Below are 23,048 nucleotides of genomic sequence, written 5' to 3'. Positions count from 1 at the left end.
CTGGAACTAAACAAACGAATAACTAAGGACTTAGAAAAGAAAACTAAGGCCTTAAAAGAATCAGAGGCAGACAAACTAAACTCAGTTTCTCTTAAAGATTTCTTTCAAAAGGAAAGGGAGATCCTTCACCAGAAGCTTCAAATCAATGAACTTTTGATGAAGAAATACAAGGATGCCCAAGATGTGTATGAAAAGTTAAACGGTCAAACAGACACTCAAAAGATTGGATTCAATGAATTGGACTCCTTCATCGAATCAAAGAAATCCACCCTTGAATCCACTTTCAAACTTGGATGCATTCAGAAATCTGACTTTATCCCGAAACCAAAAGAAAATTTTAAAGGAGTTAAAGTCGATGAAAAATCTGTCGTTTTAAGACAGGATTTTGAAAATGTGGTGTACGAGAGCAGTACATGTAAGAATTCTGATGAAAGGAATGACACCTCCAAATCAGAGACCGATGGAAACCCTATGGTCAAACTAGAGTCTCTAGGTGTCAATTCCACTTCATCAACAAGTACTGTTGATGAAAAGGAGAATCCTAATGAGGAACCATCAGCTGATGAGTCAATGAACCATCCGAGTAAAACCAAAAGTTCATCTAAGTCAGAATCGATGGAACCTCAAACAGATCACTCTGAAGCATCAACCTCTGAACCCACACCTTCCACAAACATCCATGCTAATTTTGATTTCAAGAAATCAGTAAGAGACTTTCTCGATTCCGAATCCGAAGAAGAGATAATCTGTGAATCGCCAAAGATCATTGAGAATAAGAAGCCTCAAAACTTCAAATCCCCAATGAAATCTGGTATTCCTCCATCGATGAAATCTTCAGACAAAGAAAAAAAAACTGAGAGATATTAAATCTGCCAACGATAAATCAAAAGGTCCTAGCATGACTTCTAAGTTCATTAAGTTTACTCGTGAGCAAAAACAGAAGTGGCCTGCCTCTGAGAAAACTAATCACCACGGGAGTAAGAGCTCTGTCTCTTCATGTCTTCTGCATGAGAGTTGTTGGTTCAGCCCTCTTCAAAAGACTAAGTCCTAAAGACTACAATAAGAGACTTCTTACTTACACTTTTACAAGATGGGGTATAACAATCTCCCCCTAAGTGTAAATAAGACAGACTCAGACTGGAATAAAAATATGAGTCAAATCGAGACTCTGCATGTACTATGCAGAGGCTCTGCATCTGGAGTGAAGCTTTGCATCAAACACTTAACTTTTTTGGCATTTAAGCCTTGATCTTCCTCGGAATACAACATGGGCTCTGTATATGAGACACTTAACTCTTGAGTAAGAGCTCTGTCTCTTGGTGTCTTCTGCATGAGAGCTGTTGGTCTAGCCCGCTTCAAAAGACTAAGTCCTAAAGACTACAGTAAGAGACTTCTTACTTACACTTTTACAAGATGGGGTATAACAATCTCCCCTTAAGTGTAAATAAGATAGACTCAAACTGGAATGAAAATACGAGTCAAATCGAGGCTCTGCATCTGGAGTGAAGCTCTGCATCAAGCACTTAACCCTTTTGGCGTTTAAGCCTTGATCTTCTTTGGAATACAGCACGGGCTCTGTACATGAGATACTTAATTCTCTTGAAAGAGCTCTATCTTTTCATGTCTTCTGCATGAGAGTTGTTGGTCCAGCTTGCTTCAAAAGACTAAGTCTTAAGGACTACAGTAAAATATGAAGTTTCTTATGTGAAACTTTGTGTAAAAGTTATTTTATAATTCTTTTTTTTTTCAAAATTTTAGATTTTTTTTAGATTTATTTTCTTGGTTATACTAATTGTCGTTATTAAGTCAGAAATGTTTTAGACTTTTCGTTTTCTATTATGTTTTTTATCCCATCTATATATTATCATTTAATGTGTTTTTCTTTTGTTTTACTAATTCTTTCATCATATTGCAAACTATACAATCGAATGTTTAAATCAAGATGAAAGTTGCATTCTTTATGGTCTATTTTATTTTTTATTTAAGTTATTTGTTGTTATTGATGTGTTATATTTTTTTTTTCAGAATTTTTTTATCATCGATATTGTAGTTCTTTCTCCATAAAATTTATGGAACGATTGTTACATTTTATATTTTATGATTTGTGTGGGTTATTTGTTGTTGATAAATGTTTCTTATTCCATGTTATTAAATTTTGTTAATTATTATTACATTTGTTTTTTTTTTTGTGCATTATATATTGTATTTTTTGTTATCTATATAATGATTTTATTGTCCATACCGAATGTTATTTCTTTATACACTTTTCCAGGTAACAAATATTAAATCTTAATTTATGATTTGTGTGGGTTATATGTTGTTGACGAATGTTTTGTTTAAAGATTTCTTCTCTATTATATTTTATTGACTATGGTTCTTCATCATCTTTATTTTTGGAAGTTATTTATGTTGTGTGTGTGTTCCTTTTATATCTTTTTATTTTGCGTAATTTTATTTTATTAATATTTTTTATTTATTCAAGTGTTTTTTTCTGACAATAATCAGATTATAATTAAGTGTGATCTATGTGGAGTTTTGTTATTATAAATTTTTCTTCTCCATCTTTTATATTTATAGAGTTTCTCAATTTATATTTTTTATGTCATTCTCTGTATCGTGATTATTAATAGACCATTATATATCATGTGACTGTCTGTTATTTAAACAAACACATAAAATGATGTTTATGTATTTGAAAAAAAAGTGATATTCATGTGGTTTTTGTATGTGTATTTTTTTTTGCTTTTATTAAATTATTTGTATTATATGATATATGTTCTTTGTTTTATTATGCTTAAAATTATTTAAATTTGTTTAAAGATTTATTTATTTATATTTTATATACATAATGAAGAAAATGATATTTTTTATTGGGTATAAACTGATTTTGCTATGAGGCGGGATTAAAGACTTTGTATAAAAAAAGAAAATTCTAATTTTTTTTATATATTCGGTAAATAAAAAAATTCCTAAATAATATTTTGAAGAACTTTATTTAATGATGGTTTAAAGTTTTAGTTATGTATTGAAAGGGTTGATCGTAACATATCAACAATTGTACGGATGACAACATGAACAAAAAAAATATGAAGGTCAATAAATTAATCATTATATTTATGTTCTATAATTCTAATAAAAAAATGATATATGCATGAACTGACATTGTAATATTTCAACATTAGTTTATTTTTTATTCTAAAAAAATTACCGTCACCGCGCAACACGCGTGGTGCACAAAACTAATATGATGGAAAGTTACATCCCTTGGGTTAAATATAATATTGGTGGTTATCCGAGGATTCTTGACCAAAATAACCCCTAAAATATCAAAATTTCATTTTTAACTCTAAAATTTTAAAAAATTTAACAAACCAGCCATCTGTTACCCTGTTAGCATCGTTTAGTGCGTACAGGGACTAACATGCAAAAAAAAGTTCCTGACCTGATGTGACCGGACACTGCTGTGTTGACCATGAACCGTGAACCCCCCCCCCTTACGCACCGGCCGGTGCGCGGTGCGTAAGGGCCCCACTAGCTCGAATTTTTTTTTCTCCTTCCCCATACTTTACAGTATTTAATGTGTGGGTGTATTTGATGTGAAGCATGCATGAGATTTAATTATTTAAAAAAATATGAAGATGCGATATCTTCATAGTGAAGTAAGGCTGATTTAAATAATAAAACCACCACCGCCCAAACTATTTTATAATAATAAAAGTTTCCCACCGCCTTTGTGAAAATATTTAAAGAGAGAAAAAGAGATAAGATCTTCTCTTATCATTTTTATTCGGGAAAGAAACTCTTAGAGAGAAAAAGGTGTTTGTGGCGTTGAGAGTATGCTTGAAGAGATCTGTTGCTCAAAGGTGTTTGAAGATTCTGTGTTATTTGAAGATTTGCTATGCGTTTATAATCTACATAATATGTGTTTGATAAGGTGAGTTTTTTATAACTAAAACTTTTATATATGATGTTATACGAACTGCTGGATTTTTGGGTAATTTGATATTTGGAAAGAGTTTGATAAAAGCTGTTTTCTAAACAGTTTAAATGATGTGTTTTATGATTGTGGAACTTGAAACTGTTTTGGAAAGATTAAACATAAACTGTTCTTTAAAAACAATTTTGGAAATGCTATCCTGTTTTGAGGATTTAAAGGAGATTGGTTATTTTGAGAAATTGTTGAAAGACCAGATCGTTCTTGAGTTTGAAAGTTTTGATGATACAACTGTTTTGAAACCATTGTTGGTTGAAAACTATAGAGGACATCTCATCAAGATGGTTGTGACTTCGGTCTGTCTTCGTTTGGGATTAATCTAATAGATTTTGTGGATAAAACTATGGAGGTTGTTTCATCAAGACGGTTGTGACTTCAGTCTGTCTTCGTTTGAAACTAATCCATAGATTTTGATGAGGAAATAAGGGTGACATATCAAGGAGAGGTGTACCTTTGGCTATAAGGGTGACATATCAACGAGAGGTATACATTTGGATATAAGGGTGGAAATTGTGTGTGGTTATTATAGCTCTTGCTATTATATCTTTTAAGATTACAATAGATTTGAGTTCTTACTTCTTTGTGATTTGAGGACTCGGAGATGTTTTTATTTGAAATGATGGTATTGATGTTATTGAAAAGGGAAAACTTGGCCTATGGCCATTGGTTTAGGATAAAAGATGTTTTGGAACAAATTGTTCACTTTAAGAGGAATCAGAGGGGCTCTGTTTGTTCCTTAAAATAAACTAGAGGGGCTCTGGTTGGTTTTCATAGTAGAACCAGAGGGTTCTGGCTGATGATTTGAGATTTATACAAGTCTTTACTAAATGTTTTAGTTAAACCAGAGGCTCTATATTTATAGATAAGAGCTCTGTGTCAAAATTGTATTTTAAAAGAGTTTAAAAAAAAGGTTTTATATACTTAGAAGTTTTTCTTACAAAGGAAGACATACTAGAGGGCTCTGGTTGGCCTACGCGGGTTGAACCAAAAGCTCTGGTTGGTCTTGCATTTTGAGCTAGAAGCTCTGGCTAGTAGAACCAGAGCTCTGGTTATACAAAATCCTTTTAAAAATGTATTTTAAACTTGGAAAAGCTATTTTATTATCTATGGAGTTGGTCTATGAATTTTTTGGGAAATTTTACTCAAGTAAGAGGCTCTAGTTGGCTTAACCAGAAGCTTTGGTAGAGGAAGCAAAGGAGTTCTGGTACGGTTGTTTTATGAAATATTTTCTAGGTCTGATCTTTGGAACCAGAGGTCCGATGGACACAAACAAAATGTGATTTATACTTCATTATGTGAAATGGTTCATTTGAATAATTGTTTTGGTGATCTTCACCCTGCAACTACATGGAAAAAAGGAATCTCAGTAGACCTCTAGGTCTAACCCTCATTTTGTGTTTTCAAATATGTGTTGCAGGAAATACAGATTTTAATGATAATAAGGGAAAATGTGAATTATTTCCCTATGTGCTTGGCTTTATAAAGATCATATTTGGATGTTTTGGAGAATAGATGTTATAATTGCAAGAGCATGTACTTTGAATTTTAGAGTTATACATTTTGTAATATAGACTCTTGTATAATGGATCTATGTGGGGTAAACATGTATTTTCTTTGTATAAGAATCTATGTTATATGCAATGTGAGTTTGGGGGTGTTACACAATCTCCATTACCTATAAATCTGGTCTTTTCTAAAATTTATCGATATATACGTTCTAATCCAATTTTTACCAAAGAAAACTTATCGTCTCCAAATTCTCAAGGATCAATGTCTGTGATTGAGAATGTTAGAGTAAGTGTTTTTGGTAGAGGTTCGTGACAGTTAGTGAACGACGTGGTAGAATATATTCCAAAAACGCAAAAAGCTGTTATATTGTTGTCGATACACTTAACATATCCAGGTTTGATCAATTATTTAGATAGAAAATTAAACTTACCTAATTTCAAAAGCGTTTTAAGTTAACATATAAATCTTTGTCATCTGGTTCGATTGTCAAGTTATTTGATACCGATGATACGAGACATTTTTTGGCTATTGGTGTGGATATCTTGCCGAAAGCCCTAAGATTGTATGTTTGCGATCATGGTTTCAATTGAACTCAAACCAAGAGATTGTTTCAGCCACTGTTTATGGGCCTGAGCACCCTCAATAGATACTTCCACTCCTTCTATATGTGCCAAACCAATGTGAGCCAAGTTCCAGCCGAAACATACTTTCACTCATTCCATATTAGTCCTTCCAAAGTGATGAGACAACTCCTAGCACCTATATCATTCGTACCAAACTCAATATCAACCATTTCAAACCCCACTTGAAACATACCAATCTCAGTATCACCTATTTCATAGCCAGGGGACGTACGCAATTCCATATCAGTTGTGCAACACTCCATATAAGTCATATGAAAATCGTCTGGCGTACCAATACCAAGATCTACCATTTGCTTATGGCATTCGTATTTCTAAAATTTCTGCCAAAGAATATGACGCCAATTTAGATGACACTGAAAATGCGACTGAGAAATATAAGGTTGACTTTGATCCTTATTATGGGGCTATCTCAGGGGATTGTTTGTATCATCCCATATAAATATCTGGGACTACAATTAAATAATAGTGATAGTGAATCTGATATGGAAAATAAAGAATGGGCGGAGGAGGAAGATAAAGAAGGTCTTGATAGGGGTAATATTAGTGCTCCGGTGGGTTGTAATTTATTTTGAGGCATGCCTACCCCATTACCAACGCTAGTCCCTATTGTGGAGCCTAAAGAACCGACGCCCAGATATCAACGTTCTAAACGAGTGAAAGTTGGACAAACTTTCAAGAGTAAAGAAGACTTGAAACTAGCCATAGGACTGAAATATCTTGAAGAGAGTTACCCGATGAAAACCACCTACTCCACGTGAACTAGGTTCGAAGTAGTATGTATATTAGAAAAGTGTGAATGATGAATAAGAACAACCGTAATTAATGGTATGAAGTTGTATCAGGTTCCTACATTTAAGGACTTACACACATGTTCACAAACGCAAGTGTAACCAATCACAGTCAAGCAAACAAGAAGGTGTTAGGTCATATACTGAAAGATGCAATGAATGACATAAATAGAGTATAAAGAGCCATGACATCATCATTGATATGAAGAACAACTACAAAATCTCAGTTAGCTATATGAAAGTTTCGCGTGCAAAGTGTTATGCCATTCTGACCCGAAGGAATCGTTTTCCATACTCCTAGTATACTGCTACAATTTGAAAAAGGCTAATTCAGGGACCATAACGAAGATCGAAACGATGATCTGGAACGGTTTGAGCGTTTATTTATCGCTATTGGTTGTGCAGTAAGAACATTTTCATTGGAATTATATATGTACACCATTTTTATATATACTATTTTTGTTTGTTCTTTTTAATTTAAATAGATTCAATCATTTGTGAATCACTTACAACCCCTTCTTATAATAGACGATGCTCATTTGAAAGTTTCTTACTTAGATACCATATTTTTGGCGGTTGGCATGGACGGAAACAATCAAATTTTGCCAATTGCTTACGGGGTAGGCAAGTCAGAGAGTGGGGAGTCCTGGACATGGTTTTTATCCATGTTGGAAGAATGCATTGGTGAGCCAGAAAATTTATGCATCAAATCTGATCGGGCTGCTTCCATCAACATGGTGATTAGATCTGTATTTCCTATTTCCTACCGCGAATCATGGGCTTTGTTGTCGACATCTTGAAATGGATTTAGCGCGAAAAAAGACAAATTGTTAGGAGAGATGTTTTGGAGGACCTGCAAAGCTTATATGGTGGAAGATTTTGAACAAAAGTTAGCTGAATTTCCCCAAGCTCTACCAATCAGTGCAAGAAAAACACTTGACGATGCCGACAAAACAAAGTGGTTAAGAGCACATTTCGCTGGAATGCATTACAATGTCATAATTTTCAATAGTGCGGAGTCGGTAAACGCATTGTCAAGGTATGCACGACGCCTTCCGATCTCAATGCTGATTGATTTTTTCTGCATCTCACTACAACAATGATATTACGACTGTGGCGAAGTTGGAAGTAAATGTATAAACAAATACATATTTGTTTTACATAAATGTTTTTAACCTTAATGAGCTATACATTATGAAGCCTCACTTGAACAGGAGCTTACTCCGTGGGCGAAGGAAAAAGTGATTAAAAGAATTAACAAAAGTGCAACATGGACAACACACAATGTTACAAGCACCATGTTTGAAGTAAGAGGTGGCCATAGGAATGGTGTTATTGATCTACTGCAGTAGACTTGTAGTTGTAGGCAATGACAATTGTCTGGTTTACCATGTGGTCATGTGATAGCAGTTTGTAGAAGGACTGAAATTTATTGAAACAATTTTTTGGGCGACAATATACTACACGACGCAAACTTATCGAGCTATATACTTGGAGGTACTAATTCCTATTAATCCTACTGCGGCATAGGAATATCTCGCTGAATATATGACCATGAAACCACCTCTTGTGGATAAAAATGAGGACATCGACAAGGTACCCGTGAACGCATCCTTCCCAAGGAGAGAAATTATGTGCGTTTGAGCAACCATTGGATCGATGACCCCGTTGGGAACAAGTTCAATAGCCTCCTGAATATTTCGATTCAATTGTTCAATATATTCCACCAAATCATCAGACGATTGCGGTGCTGACGAAATCGATGCACCGGTTTGTTTCTTTGCAGTCCTCTGAAAATAACGAGAACTTGACCAACACCATGGATATTGTAGCTCCACATCAGTAGGTGTTAACATAGTACATGGGAGCAAGCCCTCCAACATAATATACTAATTTAATTATTTAGTTACAGTTAATAAAGTAATATTTGAGATAAGTTGGTCAAACTCACATCCTCGATATCATCAACATGTATGAATCTAAGACAATCATGCCACAATAATTGTTTTATGCGTTGCCAGGCACATGCCCTAGGGATGACTTCATCGGTCCATAAACCATAAGAAAACGAAGCTTGTGGAAATGCATCCAATATCCATGCCTACATTTTATTTATTTTATAGTTAGAAAACAATTTAATTTTAATACAACTTCGTTATTTTACAGTTAGTAAACAATTATTATAAGTTACATTGAATGCAAACACGAATCCAGACAATGTGTATCTGCATTTGCGTTCAGACGATACACGTTTTTTAACGTGAGTTTTTTTTTCGTGTTTTGGTAACGTATCATTAAGTTGAGAGTATAGGACTCCCAAGAATTATTACCCCATGGATACTTGTGTCATAAAAGTATTATAGATCAGTAATACAATGTACTTAATGAAACTATAAATTTCTTGTCTTTTAATTTCCGTTCTTTACATTACGTTCATTTACGTTTATTGTCATTTATATTCCGTTATTTACTTTCTTGTCATTTATTTTCTCGTCATTTATTTTCCGTAATTTACATTTATGTCTTTACTATTCATCATTTACTTTACTTGTTATTTCCATTTCGTTATGAGTAGCTAAATTTATATAGCTTGGGTGTGAGACGGAAGGTGAGATTTTCAAACCAAAAGAAAGTAACTAAGTGTTTTCATAAACGACGTTCTGTTGTTTCATTCGAGTTTTTATAAAAACCAAGTACACTTCTTGACGGTTCAGGCAAAGTCTAATGATCACCCTGGAATGGGAAGATAGGATCTTCTTCATTGATATCTGCTTCAAAGTTAAAATACATCCCGGATGATTTATCAATGTTGTTGATGTCTTCACCAAAATCCTGATCTCCACCCAGTTCTTTAGCAAACACTTCAATGAATCCCATATTGACAGACAAATCCAGAAGCAACCTTGTTCCTACAGTGGAGTCCATCGGCTTTTCAACCATTGGCTCGATCACTGGATTTGTCTCCAAAACTGTCTCTTCTTCAACAATTATTGAGCCTGTAGTCCTTTCCCTTGTTGTTACCGGATCAGGACTTTCAACGTTAACCGCTTGAGAAGTTGGCTCCCTTTCAACACTTTGAACACGACCAGACGACTCAGCCATCCTCTGTCTCTTTCTCTCCCCCTCATGATGATCATGATCGTCTGGATCATCATGTTTTCGTTTCAATGAGGTGGCTTGAGCTCGGCACGTATCTTCTAAGATTGACACTCTTTCATATAGAGCATCAATGGAACTGTCGGAGGCTCTAACAGGTGGTTATCATCAACAAGCTGTCGGAGGAGCCCAACCAGGTCTGCATCAGCCGCATCTGAATTTTGAATTGACATCAGCTTTGCATACAACATAGATTTAAGCTCATCCATCGATTGATCTTGTACCCTCGGAGGCTCGGGCACAAGTGGTGGTGACGACACAGACAGTTGATCATCAACTACCGGCTCCTTCCCTTTCAATCATCCTTTGAGACTAAGGATTTGTGCTTCCATATGATCTTGAACAGCCTTTAGGGCGCCGTCCAGATATTCCCTTGACACGAAGTCGGGTAAAGTAACACCTGGATCACATAGATTTCCAGTTGAAACAACAGTTGAATAAACTGTTGTGCCTACGTTCAGTGTTGGCATGATGTTAGCACTGGTAGGACTTCTGACATGTCCTCGTGGTAAGTCAATAGACACCACTCCGGTCGTTCCGGCAGGTTTACTAAGAACCACAATTGGAGAAACAGATGCTCTTGACTCTTGTGTACCTATGTGTATGGGCTATAAATCGAGGTGTACAGAATCAAAGTCGTAGGCTGGGGCAGTGGCCTACTTATTTCAATATCTACATTCTCCAAATGAGAAGTAGATAGAGTATGTGATAAATCCCCATGAAGAATTGAAACAACTGGTTGTTGAGAACCAGTTGAGTGGCCGGGATGGGTGTGCAAATGCATAGTTGGGCTAGCTATGTCTTCTTCAATACCAACATTCAAAGAATGAATGTCGATAGTAGATGTGGGTGCCCGGCTAACTATTTTGGTTGGGATAGGAGCTAGTTTCCATTCTCACACTCACCATCTTTTTCTCCGTCCCTTACACTCAACCTCTCAACATTTTCTACTTGAGCTCCCTCATCACCTTCAACTGGAACATCCTCCAGCATACGATCAAAATCATCATAGGTTCCTCCAAATTCTTCAACATTGAAAGATAGTGATTATAGACTTGGGCAAGTCTGTGTAGCTTTTATTTCTGGAAAGATATCTTCAATGTTCTTAATCATTGCTCCGACTTGAATATTCTGAGAAAATATCGGTTGAGCAGGATTGTCAGCATCATCATGATCATCACCCTGAGCTGCCTCATTATCGGATATAGTATCTTTCGAACTTGAAGAAGTTGTGGAAGTACTTTCTGTTGAAGTACTGTGCTGATCAGAGGCTCCCATCTCCTCATTACCCCTCTCATTTTCATTTTCCCTCAGCTCACAACCCTGTTCAGGTAACCCTTGTTCCTGAACGCTCTCAGCTAAATCTATACCCTCTCCCTCAGCTAAGACATGGGTTGATCCCGAGGTAAGTTCAACCGGTTCTGGTTGAGCTATATGATCTATCACTCTCCTATAGTCTATTACGCACTGAGCCCTCTGATCAGTGAAGGCAAAAAGCTCGGGTGGAATTTCCATAATGGAATCAAGATCTTCAACTTTTTGTGTGTTGCCGAATACGCGTCATGACGAACGAAGGCCCAACTTCACTGTTTGCCCTAGCCGGGATGTCATCGTTGGAGTTCATCATGGCTATAATGATTAATTGTAGAAATCTTTGAAACGACACGAACTTCCTTGCTTTAGATGGAAACCGTTTGGCATTGACCAGCTCGACTAGTTTGTTCCATATAATTAGCGCGTAATTGTACTTGCGCGTGTATACGATCCCATGGAAGAACTTTAGAAATGAATTGTTGCAGGTATCTATTCCAGTAGTTTTGGATGTTAGGCATCGGTTGAGGATTAAAAACAAAAGATGCCATATCGACGGAAGTAATCGTCGTTTGAACTGCGACGGATTAGTCAACTCTTGTGAGTATCCTAATCTCTTAATATCTCGACAGAGTGATAAAGGCTTTGTGGTAGAAGTGATTCTTCTGGGATAGGATTGTTAGTGGGTTGGTTTGGGTTATTAAGATTATTAGACCTGACTGAAGGAATATGAGATTCCTCGTCAGACTGATTATGTTGTTCAGCCATTTGTACCTGTAAAAATTCCCAGAATGTTAGAACCAGATTAAAAAAATATAATGCCAATATCTAAAAATCAAAACAAAAAATTCCTAAAAAAATTGAAAAACTTAAAAAAAAATTAAAGTCTAAAAAAATTATACTAAAAAAAATATTCACTAAAAAATATCAAACTAAAAACTTAAAAAAAATTAAACTAACAAAATTCTAAAAAAGAAATTTAACTAAACAAACAAAAACTAAAAAAAATTCTAATAAATTTTTTTTATCTAAAAGAAATCTAAAAAAATTATTCTAAAAAAATAAAACTTAAAAACACCAAAAAAAATCTAATTTCTTTTTACTAAACTAAAACTAAAAAAAATAAAATGAAAAAAAAAAATTTCATCCGGATTAAAAATCCGGACAAAGAGAAAAAAAAACAAACCAAGTCTAAAACCTAAATCGATCAAAAACAACCTAAACAATCAAAGTACAAACCTAAAAACTAAACCTAAAACCGATTACTATAGCAAAAAAAAACAAAAAAAAAACTAATTAAGATTTATAAGCGATTATTAGGAACGATTTATGTTCATTTATACAGATTTAAGTCCATTAAAGTCCAAAATCGATTATTTTGTCAGATTAAAGGTTCATGTTATGTTTCGATTTGAATTAAATCCAATACAGTCCAAAGGAACAAATCAAGTTCAAAGATATGAATTGAGTCCAAATGAATATGAATTGAGTCCAAATGAATCATGTTTAAACCTTTGAATAAGAATAAGATGAAACAGAGATTGAGATGAAGTCTTGAAGATCCTGAGCGATTTAACAGGCGGAGACGATGATGAATAGTAGTAAGCGATGAAGGTGAAAGTAAAAGATGAAGATAAATATCGATCAAGTATTTATAGTAAAAGACAAAACCCTTCAAATTCTAAATCGCTCAAGGCTCATCCGGATTAGGATAAATCGGACAAGAGGTGTCTGATTTAGAATATATGCAAAACGACTAAGAGTTAAACCGGACGATAAACCGCTCAAGGCACAAGCGATTTAGATGAACATCGCTTAAGTGTCATCCGATTTACAAAGAATATCGCTCAAAGAATAAGCGATATAAGACTTAAATCGCTCAAAGAACGAGCGATTTAGACACTTAAAATGCATAAACAAATCAAGCGATTTAGGAATCCGAACACAATGATCAAGCGATTTAGAAAATCGCACAACTCCTTAGAATTATATCTAACCTTATCCGGATAAGAGTTTATCGAATAGCCTTTTGTTCGGATTAGCCTAAATCGGACACTACTTTGTCCGGATATGAAATAAATCGGACAAACACTTATTCTTTTAAACTCTTACATCTTTCAAAAATTAGATATTATTCAATAACCTGTAAGAAAATTTTAAACCAGTTAGTATATTCAGATATAATCACTCCCCCTCAAAATATGAATCATATAAAATACAGATAAAATTCACACTCCTCCTCAAATATAGATTTCCACGATCAAAGAATTTAAAATCACATAAAAAAAATGAAATACTGATTTGTATTAAAAATACAGATATTTTGACCAAATGAATTTGAATTAAATACAGTTCAAAAAATTGAATTGTTTTTAATAAAAATTCAAATTTTCAAATTCAACATGCCTAACTTAGATACTAGAAAGCTGAAGCGTTTTTCATCTAAAGCTTTTGTAAATAAGTCGGCTAACTGAAATTCTGTATTTACAAAATACAACTCAATGGTTCCTTTTTCTACATGATCTTTAATAAAATGATACCGGATATCTATATGTTTGGTCTTAATGTGTTGAATAAGATTACAAGATATTGCTATTGCACTCTTAGAATCACAATAAATGGAAATTTTATTAAAATAAAACCCGTAGTCTCTGAGCTGTGTCTGCATCCATAAGACTTGAGAACAACAGCTAGCAACAACTACGTATTCTGCTTCAGCCGTAGAAATGGATGCACAGTTTTGTTTCTTTGAAGCCCAACTGACTAATTTATCTCCCAGAAATGGTAGATGTCCCGAGGTACTCTTCTTGTCCAACATACAACCTTCATAATCTGCATCTGAGTATACTGTTAGTTCAAAGCTAGTACCCTTGGGATATCAGAGTCCAAGATTAGCAGTCCCTTTCAGATAACGAAAAATGCGCTTAACAGCACTTAAATGGGACTCCTTTGGATTAGCCTGATATCTGGCACAAAGATGTGTCGAAAACATAATATCCGGTCTACAAGACATCAAATACATCGAAGAACCAATCATGCCTCTGTATGTTTTCTCATCTATAGCTTTTCTAGATGGATCAACATGTATTTTCGTTCCATGAGCCATAGGTGTTTTGCTAGATGAACAATTTTCCAAATTAAATTTCTTAAGGATGTCAAAAATATATTTTTTTTGATAGATAAAAATTCCCGAATATAATTGTTTTACTTGAAGACCTAAAAAGAAGTTCATCTCACCCATCATGCTCATTTTAAAACGAGAAACCATTAAGGCAGAAAAGTTTTTGCAGTATTTTGGGTTCGTAGATCCAAATATTATATCATCTACATATATTTGTATCAAAATAATATCCGACTTCTCCTTTTTAATAAAGAGCTTCGTGTCAATATTACCTTTCGAGAAACCTGATTTTACTAGAAATTATGATAATATGTCATACCAGGCTCTCAGTGCTTGTTTAAGACCGTATAGGGCTCTGTCAAGGATGTATACGTGATCCGGCTTTGACTGATCCACAAAACCCTCTGGTTGAGCAACATAGACTTCTTCCTTGAGAAGACCATAAAGGAATGCCGTCTTGACATCCATCTGGTACACAGTGAAGTTCTTGTGTGCAGCGTACGCCAAAAACATCCTTATAGCTTCGATCCGTGCTACCGGGGCAAAGGTTTCGTCGTAGTCAACACCTTCTTGCTGAATGTATCCTTTTGCGACAAGCCGGGCCTTATTTCTGACAACAACACCGTCTTCATCCTTTTTATTCTTGAAAACCCACTTTGTACCGATAATCGTCTTATTGTTGGGACGAGGTACCAATCTCCAGACTTTTAGTGCTTTAAACTGATTCAACTCCTCTTGCATCGCAAGTATCCAGTCCAGATCTGCTAAGGCTTCTGACACCTTAGTTGGTTCAATGTTACTCAAAAATGTGAAATATAGACACTCATTAGCTGTAGCAGATCGAGTAGGAATAGGTGTTGATGGATCACCAATAATTTGATGTATTGGATGATTCTTGGTCCACTTTTTCCTATGAGGTAGGGGAATATAGGAACTTTGATCTGAATTTTGATCAGTGTAAGTATTTGGGGAGTTAATTGGAACAGATTCAGGTGAAGGCTCAATGTTTGGAACTGAAGTAGGCTGAATATTTGACTGAGGTAAGGTATTTTTATCTTCAACGACCGGCACCTCTGGCACGTCAGTATTTACACCCTCTTCACACTGAATTGGAGTAGGAGTTTCCATTTGAATTTCTTCATTTAAAATATTTAATTCTTCTGAATCAGAAGTGTCACTTAAAGATTTAGCACATGAAAAATATTCAGACTCAACTCGTTCCGTTTTAACTTCAGAATTTTCTAAATTTTCAATTTTATTTAGAAACTCTTGTTTTTGTTTATTAAATGAAAGTCTTTCTTCATTTAAAATCTTCTCTAACTGAACCACTTGTTTTTCTAAAATTAATGTTGAAGTATAAAGTTTTGGTTCAGTAGGTTTAGATTCAAGCTCTCCTTTTGAATAACTGTGAAAATAATCAGTTGAAAGTGCAGAGTCTTGTGTTTTGTAGCTATCATTTAAATTTTTATAGTTAAACGGAACTTGCATTTTGTCTTTTCTTTTTCGGTTAAAATCTTCTTGTTGTTCTACTTCATCAGAAGATTTTGTAAATTTAATTTGAAACTCGGGTCCGCAATCAAGATATTCAAATTTATATAAAGTTGGGGTATAGTATAAAGCTTTTCCTAAAAATTTCGGATTTTCATACCCCAACCCTTCCCGAGGGTTAAAGAATCTTGTCTCAGAGGGTTTGTTTAGAAAAATCGTTTGATCAGTCTGCCCTCTCTTATATAACTTCTCCTCCTTAGCTTTTAGTTTTTCATTTAAATCAATAATTTGTAATTCAAGCTTGCTAATTTTAACAATTAAGTCTTCATTCACTAACTCTAATGATTTATATCGGTCCTTTGAATCATATAATTCGGTTTTTAAGATGTTKGATTTTTCATGAAATGATTTTGATTCAGATAATAAATATTTTGCCCAATCCAAATTTCCAACATTCTCATCAAAGAGTTTGATGCATTTTTCTTTTTGCGTTTCTAATTCTTTTTGAAAATTATTTGAACACAATTTTTCAGTTTTTAATTGTTGCTGAAAAGATTGGAGTTTAAGCATCATCTTTTGCATCTAACTAATGCATGAGTTTTCCAATACCTCTTCATCTATCTCAGCATTCTCCTCATCTTCTTCATCTGAAGAACCATTTTCTGTCTTAGCCATCAAGCATATGTGAGCCACAGCTTCTGACTCTTCCTCTTCATCGGTTAAGTTTAACCAATGATCATCCTTAGCCATTAACGCTTTACCAACATCTCTTTGTTTGGACAGAAGAAATTTGTTCTTATAATAGTCGGTATTCCTTGTTACCGGCTTTCTGCAATTCACAACAAAATGACCCAACTTGCCACAACTGTAGCATTTGGTATTTTCGTCCGCAACTCCTTTAACAAACTTCTTCTTCTCTTCAGGTTTTTTTTCATATTTCTTTTCATATCTTTTCTCATCATACTTCTTCTTCTCACCGAATTTATCTTTAAATTCGTGTTTTGAACCTGAAGAGAATCTCTGGTTATTCGAGTGAGGTTTCTTCTGGAACTTTTTCTGAAATGCTTTGGTAGGTATTGCCATGGCATGTTTGAATTCATTCATCTCTGAGTCTGAATCAGAGCTGTCACTCCCTTCATTTGGCGATTCACTTGACTGACTGATTTCTTTCACTTGCTTCCCAGATCTGCTTTTACTTTTCTTCTCAGTTACAAAGGCCAAAGGATCAGAAACTTCCTTTTCCTTTTTCTTCTTTGAATCTCGGACCTCTAGAACTTCTTCCTCGTTCTATTTCAGAGTTTCATAAACCTCGTGTATATCAATATTAGATAGGGATTTATTGAATCTGATATGATTGGCATAAGGCTTCCACTCTGGTTGTAAGTTGCTAAGGAATTTAACATTTATCTCAATGACAGTTTTAGAGATGCCATTATTGGTAAGCTCATTTAATAGTCTGGTAAGCCTATCATATACATCATCAAGGCTCTCTCCTTCTTTAGCCTTAAACTCTTCATATGTAGAAATACAGTTAGTGATATTTAACTGAGTTCCCATCTTGGAACCCATCATCATCTTCTCTATCTGCACCCACATGCTGGACCAGAAGATTTGTGACTGTTAATGCTTGTATAGATGTCATTGGTCAGTGCTTGCATCATATATGACTTGCATAACACATCAGCATGGGCTCTCTTTTTTTCTTCAGTAGTGTATTTGGATTTTTATTTTATTATTCTTTGACCAGGTCTGCCTTGTTCAGGAATGGCAGGTGTCTCTCTATAAAATACTGTTGGTCTTTCCATCAGAGATTCCATGATCAATTCACCTTCTTTCATTCTTTCAATAAAATTTAGAATCTGTCTCTCCACTGATTGTAATCTCCTCTGAATAAGACTGGTGGCTTGGTATCAGTACCAATAGTCATTGTTTCCCTTGAACTCATTTTCTCTGATTTATATGATATCGGATCTTCTGCAGTTCAAAATTTGGTTTAAAGGATTAGGATTCAAAATTTATCTCAATAAATCGCACACAGGAATTTGCACACTCATTCAAGACATAGAAAATTTAAGCACAAAACTTATCCGGATTAGAAGTCCGGACAAGCTTATCCGGATTAGATATCCGGACAAAAAGATAGTCAAGACTCTAATTAACACAGGTTATCCGGATTAGATATCCGGACAACAAAGACAAACAAAATCGCACAATTCACAATATATCCGGATAAGTAATCTGGTGAATTCAAACACTTAACCAAAATTAGCACAATTAACAAAACTGAATACGGACGTAAAAAGTCAACAAGTCAAGTCAAACAAGTCAACAATTCAATATACGATCAAATCCGATCAATTATAAAAACAATTCAATCCGCTCAAAAAGTCAAAGAAGTTAATCCGCTTGACAATAAAAGTCAATATCCGCTCAAATAGTAAAAAACAACAATCCGCACACTTATGGTCAAAGACGATACGATCAAAAACTTAAATCGCACAATTAAACCAAACGGATATCACTTAATCGCTTACTAAATCGCACACTATTACAATCGGATTATCACTTAATCGGACAACGTTTAAACGATTTACCACTAAATCGCTCAAGTCTTACCTGATATTTCACTAAATCAAACAATCAAATTCACACAAACACAAGTCTTAAATCGCACACAACTATACCCGGTTTAACCCAAATCGACCAACGAGTTATACGATTAAAATTCAAGCACAAACACAATTTTAACAGCTTTTCACAAAAAAATTGGATCAAAACTTGAAAAAATATGAGTTTTTGAAGAACAGTAACTTTTTCGTAAACTCAAAAATGATTCAAAACTTGATTAAAATCCAAAATGATGTGAATCAAAGATGTTCATATAGTAATTGCGAATCTAGTAGTGCAAATTTTAACAATTAACACTAAGAATTGAAGCGATTAAAGCAGAAAATGTGCAATTCGGTGAAGAAACTCAAGAACAGGCGATGAACAGATCAAGAACAGGCGATTAAAATCCACTAAATCTGTGTAAAATTCCTCAAAAAAGTTGTAATCCTCTTATCAAATTGTTGCAATCTGTGCTCTGATACCAATTGATGTTCCCAAAATCATAAAAATCAGATTAAACTTCCAAGAACACAATCAAGGATGAGTAGGAAGAGATTTATCACCAAAGATGATATTGTATTTCTTGAGAGAATTACAAATGATTAACAGAACCTAATATGAAATTATGAACTGAACTAATTACAATTAGAGAGCTAAAGACTATTTATGCTAAGGAAATTGTAAAGACTAACTATTACAAATGAATTACAATGAGAGAACTTGAATACAACAATAAAGCACATTCTTGAACCCAACAACGTCTTTCAAACTTAACTCCCGACGGGCTGATCACTCTTTAAAAGTGTCAAAGTGCGATAGATTCAGAAAGGAACTATCTAGAACACACACCAACTTGAATGATATGGGAATCGACTCGAAAGAGTGATTTTTAGCAAATAGATTTGTTTATCCATATATTTTGAAGACACCATCTTGTCACTATCCCTGGTCCAGATACTACATAGAAATATGGGTTGAAATCTATAATATAGTGCAATGGTGAAGTTCGAAATGAATACCTTCAAAATAGATGGTGGAACTAAGTTTTGAAACACTGCTTGCTGTAGCATTCCTACAACATTGGCTACTGGAATTTGTGTTTAGGTCTCACCACAAGTCTTACACCCTTGCTATCCTTATATATTATGTTTTCTGTATTAAATCACCTGAATATCAAACTGAAGTTTTCAAAATCAACATCAGAAATCATCTCTTTCATTGGACTCTCATTTAACTTTTGCTACAATCTCCGTGGACGATATAATCCGGTATTTTACCACTCTATTACTTGTAAAGACGATTTTGGGCCATATTGTATACTTGTTTTGTGGTCCATTCCATTTGTCTAAAGGTGTGCAAAATAACCGATCAAGTTTTTGGCGCCGCTGCCGGGGATTAGCAAGCTAAAAGTTTTATTTTGAGTAAAGTAAAAGATTTGATTTTTCTACTATCGTTTGAATCATTTTGAAAGTGGTGTATGCCACGGTCACATCGCAGGGAATTTTTCGAATTTGAGAGAACGTTTCACTATAGGAGGAGGGCTCAAAGAGCATTTTTTGCTCTACTCCCTCCGAACATGGCGTTACCTCTCCCAATCATTCCGGAAATACCGCATTTAAAAAACCAACCGCCAGTTTTTGCACCAATACCACCATTTCCGAATTTTCCACAAGGACACCCACATAATGATAATAATTTGGGTAATGAGGACACATAACCGGAGAATAATGATCAACAAAGAGCACAAACTCCGAACATCATTAATCTGGAAAATTCAAAAAACGACAGGATCATGGATTATACTATTCCGGATTTTGAGCAATTAAATTCAGGGATAGTTAGACGTCATATGACAACCCTCCATTTCGAACTAAAACCGATAATGTTTCACATGTTGCAAACAAATGGCCAATTTTCCGGATTACCTTCAGAGGACCCACATTCGCACTTAAAATATTTTATGGAAATCACTTATGCTTTCCTGATCTTAGGAGTGTCCAATGACGCTCTCAGACTCACTTTATTTCCATTTTCATTAAGGGATTGGGTAAAAACATGGTTTAACTCTTTATCACCGGGTTTTGTGCCGTCACGGAGTAACATGGTGAATTTTTTTTTGCGAAAATATTTCCCACCAACAAGGAACGCTAAGTCCAGGAACGAGATCTGCCTTTTCAAACAATTGGATGATAAGGTTGTTCTTGACGCGTGGGAAAGGTTCAAAGAGCTGTTGAGGAAATGCCCACACCATGACATTCCGTACTGTATTCAACTCGAGACGTTTTACAATGGGTTAAGTCCCATGGAAAAACAAATGCTCGATGCGACTGCAGGCGGAGCCTTCACAACCAACACCTATAATGAGGGATATGAAATCCTGGAAAAGATATCAGCAAACAATGGGCATTGGGCCGACCCACGTGCTCAATCACAGAGAAAGACTGCTGGGATACATGATGTAGATGCATATACTGCATTAACAGCTCAGCTCACCTCCATAACCAACATGCTGAAAAATCTAACTTCTGGTCAGGGAGGGCAGCAAGTTGCTAATACACCTGTTCCAACAGTCCTCTCTGTGCAATGTGTGTGTTGTGGAGGGGAACATTCGTATGAACATTGTACTCATAATTCTGAATCAGTAAATTATGTTCATAACAGAGCTAATCCCTATTCCAACATGTATAATGCCAGTTAGAGACAAGACCCAAACTTTTCTTGAAATAGTCCCAGTTTAAATCCACCAGTTCATAAACAACAAGAAACTTCTAATTTTCAACCACAACATCATGGAAATAGTTATAACTCTCAGAATCACCAACAAAGTTTTCAGAATTCCCAACCACCTTTTCAGAACAAACCTCCTCCACAGGCAGAATCATCATCTTTTTTGGAAGCAATGATAAAAGGGCTATTTGCACATGCTCAAGCCCAAAATCAAGCTTTGATTAATCAACAAAGTGCTGCCATTAGGAATTTAGAGACTCAAGTCAGTCAACTTGTACTCAACCAGAACAATCGAGCCCTTGGTACCTTGCCTAGTAATACAGAAGTCCCTAGAGACCTTGGAAAGGAACATGTGAAAGTAGTAACCCTTAGGAGTGGGAAGGAGTTGACAGAAAAAGTGCAAAAAGATAGTACACCAAGTTTCACAAAAACTGATGCTACAACATTGGTCCTTGCCAAAGAAAGACCGGTCCAACCTTTAGAAAAGCAAGCATCTGAGACCACCACTTCTGTTCCCCCAAGATCAAACTATCCCTTACTTTTTTCAGAGGATGCTTTAAAAAAGTTAGAAGAGACTGAGGTTTTAGAGACCTCTAAGCTTGATGCTAAGACTCCATCTGAACCTCCAAAGTGCATCACAAAGACTCAAGGCATTCAAGACCCATCTTGCTCAACACATCTAAGTAAGAATGTGATAAAACCAGTYCCTCCTTATGTTCCTTACCCCCAAAGGTTGAGGAACCAAAAAGAGGAATTGCATTTTAAGAAGTTCTTGGATGTGTTCAAAGAATTGCACATCAACATACCACTTGTTGAGGCAATTGAGCAAATGCCTAGTTATGCTAAGTTTTTGAAGGACATCCTAAGTAAGAAGAAGAAGTTGACTGAATATGAGACTGTAGCCCTTACCGAAGGATGTAGTGCACTTTTGACCAATAACATACCCCCTAAGCTCAAAGATCCAAGGAGTTTTACCATTCCTTGTTCAATAGGAGGGAAGGAGATAGGAAAAGCCTTATGTGACTTAGCTGCTAGTATAAACCTCATGTCTTTATCCGTTTTCAACACCTTAGGCATAGGTGAGGCTAGACCTACCACAGTTACACTCCAGTTGGCAAACACATCCATTGCACACCCTAAAGGAAAGATTGAAGATGTGTTAGTACAAGTTGATAAGTTCATATTTCCGGCAGACTTTATCATTCTAGACATTGAGGCAGATAAGGACATTCCTATTATTTTAGGAAGACCATTTCTAGCCACCAGAAGAACTCTGATAGATGTCCATAAAGGAGAGTTGACCATAAGACTTCAGGACCAAAAAGTCAAATATAATGTTTTCAACTCTTTAAAGTACCTTGATTACTTGGAGGAGTGTTCAAGAATAGCTAAAATAGAGGAAATATGCCATGAAGAAGGAATTCAGGAAAACCTTAAGTTGAAAGAAGAATATGATGAGGAAATAGAAGAAGAGAATGTTGAGGAAATAGAGGCAATAGGAAATGATATTTGTAACGCCCCAACCCACACATTGCATGTAATACATATTTCATACCAAAGAAATACATATTCATATATATTTGGGTCCACTAGTACAAGAATCTAACATGACCAAACACAAGGTCCAAAAATTCAAAATACAATCTTGTACTAATCATCAGAGCTATGCATCAAAAGCAAATCTTCAACCAAAATGCACG

The 23,048-nt window shown here is 35.2% G+C and overlaps 1 non-coding gene across 1 annotated transcript; it reads right to left on the bottom strand.

The window, feature by feature from the left end:
- Nucleotides 1–20,770: 20,770 nt before the first annotated feature.
- LOC112510599 lies at nt 20,771–20,877 on the bottom strand. The gene has a single exon (XR_003068977.1). It is a non-coding gene; the product is annotated as a small nucleolar RNA R71 (small nucleolar RNA).
- Nucleotides 20,878–23,048: the final 2,171 nt, after the last annotated feature.

This window comes from Cynara cardunculus, assembly GCF_001531365.2.
Source record: "Cynara cardunculus var. scolymus isolate 2C chromosome LG 3, CcrdV1, whole genome shotgun sequence".
Taxonomy (NCBI): Eukaryota; Viridiplantae; Streptophyta; class Magnoliopsida; order Asterales; family Asteraceae; genus Cynara; species Cynara cardunculus.
The sequence above is the reverse complement of the archived record's forward strand: the minus strand, read 5'-3'. Positions and strand labels throughout refer to the sequence as shown.